The sequence below is a fragment of the Schistocerca cancellata genome, chromosome 8 (genome assembly GCF_023864275.1).
Source record: "Schistocerca cancellata isolate TAMUIC-IGC-003103 chromosome 8, iqSchCanc2.1, whole genome shotgun sequence".
Taxonomy (NCBI): domain Eukaryota; kingdom Metazoa; phylum Arthropoda; class Insecta; order Orthoptera; family Acrididae; genus Schistocerca; species Schistocerca cancellata.
The window spans coordinates 535,734,653-535,740,354 of NC_064633.1; the positions used below are offsets into that span (position 1 = coordinate 535,734,653).

Here is a 5,702-nt window from a genome sequence, read left to right on the forward strand (position 1 = left end):
AATTGTAACTACTGTAATTTCGAAAGTTTGTCCGCCTGAAAATGTACTGTTGTCCCAAGCATATTGCAACAAACGGTGTATTTCTATCGCTGCTCGTTTAGTTTTTATTGCCGTTTCAAATATACCGGTCATTTTTGAAACACCCTGTATATCGGGTGTATGAAGATGGTATCCGTTCTTTCGGGAAGATACCATAGGTGACCATGCAGCTCTCTTAGAATGAAATGATAATTAAATCAAGACCCTAACCTGTCGACAGGCGTTGATATTCATCAATGGGGATAGTTCAAAATGTGTGCCCCGACTGGAACTCGAACCCAGGATCACCTGCTTACATGGCAGACGCTCTATCCATCTGAGCCACCGAGGGCACAGAGAATGTCCAAAAGAACAGATACCATCTTCATATAGTTAAGGCTAACTGGCCATTGACCTTCTTCTTCTGTGCTGGATGCGCATGCATTGCCCGAACTCTTACGGGACTTGGTAGGAGTGTCTGCCACGAGTAATGAGTGTAATGGGCAGGGGCACTACGAATGTAGTGTGTCGACATTAAGTTGGGAATGTGGGTCTCACGGGGAGCGTGCAAGGGATAAATCCCTGCAGTCGACTTTCCTCTGTACCTTCGGTGGCTCAGATGGGTAGAGCGTCTGCCATGTAAGCAGGAGATAACTGGTTCCAGTCCCGGTCGGCGCAAAAATTTTCAACTGTCCTCGTCGATGTATATCAACGCTTGTGGACAGCTTAGGGTCTTGATTTAGTTATCATTTCATATATCGGGTGGGCTGTCTTAGTTGCTGTACTGGCCGCTTCCGCTTCTCCTTACTGACGGTGACAAACAGCCGATTCAGATTCTTGTTGTTGTTGTGGTCTTCAGTCCTGAGACTGGTTTGATGCAGCTCTCCATGCTGCTCTATCCTGTGCAAGCTTCTTCATCTCCCAGTACCTACTGAAACCTACATCCTTCTGAATCTGTTTAGTGTATTCATCTCTTGGTCTCCATCTACGATTTTTACCCTCCACGCTGCCTTCCAATACTAAATTGATGATCCCTCGATGTCTCAGAACATGTCCTACCAACCGATCCCTTCTTCTGGTCAAGTTGTGCCACAAGCTCCTCTTCTCCCAAATTCTATTCAATACCTCCTCATTAGTTATGTGATCAACCCATCTAATTTTCAGCATTCTTCTGTAGCACCACATTTCAAAAGCTTCTATTCTCTTCTTGTCTAAGCTATTTATCGTCCACGTTTCACTTCCATACATGGCTACACTCCATTCAAATACTTTGAGAAACGACTTCCGGACACTTAAATCAATACTCAATGTTAACAAATTTCTCTTCCTAAGAAACGCTTTCCTTGCCATTGCCAGTCTACATTTTATATCCTCTCTACTTCGACCATCATCAGTTATTTTGCTCCCCAAATAGCAAAACTCCTTTACTACTTTAAGTGTGTCATTTCCTAATCTAATTCCCTCAGCATCACCCGACTTAATTCGACTACATTCCATTATCCTCGTTTTGCTTTTGTTGATGTTCATCTTATACCCTCCATTCAAGACACTGTCCATTCCGTTCAACTGCTCTTCCAAGTCCTTTGCTGTCTCTGACAGAATTACAATGTCATCGGCGAACCTCAAAGTTTTTATTTCTTCTCCATGGATTTTAATACCTACTCCGAACTTTTCTTTTGTTTACTTTATTGCTTGCTCAATATACAGATTGAATAACATCGAGGATAGGCTACAACCCTGTCTTACTCCCTTCCCAACCACTGCTTCCCTTTCATACCCCTCGACTCTAACAACTGCCATCCGCTTTCTGTAGAAATTGTAAATAGCCTTTCGCTCTCTATATTTTACCCCTGCCACCTTCAGAATTAGAAAGAGATTATTCCAATCAACATTGTCAAAAGCTTTCTCTAAGTCTACAAATGCTACAAACGTAGGTTTGCCTTTTATTAATCTTTCTTCTAAGATAAGTCGTAGGGTCAGTACTGCCTCACGTGTTCCAACATTTCTACGGCATCCAAACTGATCTTCCCCGAGGTCGGCTTCTATCAGTTTTTCGATTCGTCTGTAAAGAATTCGCGTTAGTATTTTGCAGCTGTGACTTATTAAACTGATAGTTCGGTAATTTTCACATCTGTCAACACCTGCTTTCTTTGGGATTGGGATTATTATATTCTTATTGAAGTCTGAGGGTATTTCGCCTGTTTCATACATCTTGCTCACCAGATGGTAGGCTTTTGTCAGGACTGGCTCTCCCAAGGTTGTCAGTAGTTCTAATGGAATGTTGTCTACTCCGGGGGCCTTTATTGACACATTCCTGGGGTCAGATACATCACATGATCACACTGACACAACCACAGGCACATAGACACAGGCAACAGAGCATGCACAATGTCGGCACTAGTACAGTGTATATCCACCTTTCGCAGCAATGCAGGCTGCTATTCTCCCATGGAGACGATCGTAGAGATGCTGGATGTAGTCCTGTGGAACAGCTTGCCATGCCATTTCCACCTGGCGCCTCAGTTGGACCAGCGTTCGTGCTGGACGTGCAGACCGCGTGAGACGACGCTTCATCCAGTCCCAAACATGCTCAATGGGGGACAGATCCGGAGATCTTGCTGGCCAGGGTAGTTGACTTACACCTTCTAGAGCACGTTGGGTGGCACGGGATACATGCGGACGTGCATTGTCCTGTTGGAACAGCAAGTTCCCTTGCCGGTCTAGGAATGGTAGAACGATGGGTTCGATGACGGTTTGGATGTACCGTGCACTATTCAGTGCCCCCTCGACGATCACCAGTGGTGTACGGCCAGTGTAGGAGATCGCTCCCCACACCATGATGCCGGGTGTTGGCCCTGTGTGCCTCGGTCGTATGCAGTCCTGATTGTGGCGCTCACCTGCACGGCGCCAAACACGCATACGACCATCATTGGCACCAAGGCAGAAGCGACTCTCATCGCTGAAGACGACACGTCTCCATTCGTCCCTCCATTCACGCCTGTCGCGACACCACTGGAAGCGGGCTGCACGATGTTGGGGCGTGAGCGGAAGACGGCCTAACGGTGTGCGGGACCGTAGCCCAGCTTCATGGAGACGGTTGCGAATAGTCCTCGCCGATACCCCAGGAGCAACAGTGTCCCTAATTTGCTGGGAAGTGGCGGTGCGGTCCCCTACGGCACTGCGTAGTATCCTACGGTTTTGGCGTGCATCCGTGCGTCGCTGCGGTCCGGTCCCAGGTCGACGGGCACGTGCATCTTCCGCCGACCACTGGCGACAACATCGATGTACTGTGGAGACCACACGCCCCACGTGTTGAGCAATTCGGCGGTACGTCTACCCGGCCTCCCGCATGCCCACTATACGCCCTCGCTCAAAGTCCGTCAACTGCACATACGGTTCAGGTCCACGCTGTCGCGGCATGCTACCAGTGTTAAAGACTGCGATGGAGCTCCGTATGCCACGGCAAACTGGCTGACACTGACGGCGGCGGTGCACAAATGCTGCGCAGCTAGCGCCATTCGACGGCCAACACCGCGGTTCCTGGTGTGTCCGCTGTGCCGTGCGTGTGATCATTGCTTGTACAGCCCTCTCGCAGTGTCCGGAGCAAGTATGGTGGGTCTGACACACCGGTGTCAATGTGTTATTTTTTCCATTTCCAGGAGTGTATATAGCGTATGTGTACTTCAGGTTTTGAAAGTGATTTTCGAAGGGATCAGAGATATTACAGGGACTTTCTATCGGAGTGGAGAGGGGGCGCTTTGTCGCCTCCCTGCAAACAGTACGTGGTCCTGACAACGTCGCTACTTTGGATCTCAGACGTTAGATGCCGACTGTTTGAGGCCAACAACAGATTTCCCCCAGATAATTAGTACCTGCTAGGGATAGTTATCGTGCCTTCGTTTACCTCTGTTTCCGTGTAAGTGCCCAGCAAGTGCTAAAGCTAATAGATCCTTTCCATCATGGACCGTTACGTACGTGGAGTGCCCTTTTGCTGTTTCTATTGGTTCTAAAACAATGTTGTACCGTGGAAGACAGGCAGTCTTAGTGAAATTGAGTATCCGTGTAAGAATATTGACCTGAAACATATCCCAAACACCGAAAATGGCGCATTAATAACGCAGTCTGACTACAAAAATTACTTTTCGGAGATGGAAAAACTAAAATCCCAACGAAAGAAGCGTGTGTGTGTATGTGTGTGTGTGTGTGTGTGTGTGTGTGTGTGTGTGTGTGTGTGAGTGTGTGTTTTTGTTACTCGGAAGTAACACGGCTGATACTGTAATTGGTGCATTGATTCCAAACAAGATAGTATAAGACTTAGTTCGTGCACGGCAAATGTGTTTGTCATTTGTGGCTCACACTGCCTAATAACCTGAGAACTGAGAGCTTGTGTAGTCGGAGCAATAATTTATGATGCCGTTTCTACCGTCGCGTGTTTCGTAGCACATTCGCGTCGCCTTAGTTATTGCCGAGAACTTCTGACGGGAGATAATAGCAAGGGCTGCTTATGCATGTATGTTAGACTCTGAGCAAATTGCAGTAAGAAGGAAATTCACACATGCAGGTAAGATATACGCGGTGTAGTTTGTGAACAAAGGAATAGGTGCAAGATAGGCACGAAACGTATGATATATCCATTATAACGTCTGAGTAAGCAACGGCCACAAAGTTAATCGTCATGGATAAGCACAAACATCACATTAAACGTTACTCCATCAATCTTCGGGTGTGCATCCGGGATATTTTTAATTCATGTTCTTATATTTCAGCTGAAAACCTTTCACCCATTCTCAAGATGCGTCGCTTGCAAGTTTCAGTATCACTTTACAAACTATGCATCGTGCATGCTTCACCTTGAGAATGGCTGGCATGTTGGTAGCCCAAATACCCGAACAACATGAATTACAAACATCCCGGGTGCACGCCAGAAAAATTATCGAATATTCTACCTGCAGCGGAAACTTCAAGAAAAACATCGCATTAAACCGTTTAACAATGCGTCCGACCATCATGGCATACACTGAAATAAATTTATGAACTTCTGAAAAATGACTGTGCTAATTAAGAATCTGTTCGTAAGTCACTTGGATTTACAGATGGTTAGCTCGAAAACGAATACCCGTCACCATCTCTTACAATGAGATCACGAGGATGGATAAAGGTACCGGTACAACATTTTCCACGGTAGGTCTGCACGCAAACTACAAGGCAAAAGGGCACGAATTTACATTATTGCAATGCAATCGTGTTTTAGAATCACGTGAATACAGCCAGAATGTTTCGGCTTGCTGCAATCTCACCATTACGCTGAAAGGTGCACCTCGATTCAGAACCAGTGTCTCTATCACTTCTGTTCGATTTGCGGCCCAGGAAGGGAGAGATTTGTGTTTAAAAGTGCAAAAGGAGTCGAACCGAAAAATACGTGCTCAATGCTACAATTCTGAGAAATACGTGCCCAGTGCTCCGACTGGTCGGCACCAGTAAAAGCTTTAGCGTACCCACAAGAGATTATCTGCCTGTTTCTGTTGCAACGATGTACTGCTCCCGTGGGCAAAATCGACATGTGACTAGGGTTGCAAAACAACCTTAGCCTCTCATAAGTAAGACTAGACTACGATACTTTTCCTGGTAGCCTTCGTCGGTTAGGATCGTAATCGCATTGCAAGCACACTACGCGTGTTGCATAC

General features: G+C 46.5%; 1 non-coding gene across 1 annotated transcript; it reads right to left on the bottom strand.

Moving 5' to 3' along the window:
* Positions 1-296: 296 nt before the first annotated feature.
* On the bottom strand, positions 297-371 carry Trnat-ugu (transfer RNA threonine (anticodon UGU)). The gene has a single exon. It is a non-coding gene; the product is annotated as a tRNA-Thr (tRNA).
* Positions 372-5,702: the final 5,331 nt, after the last annotated feature.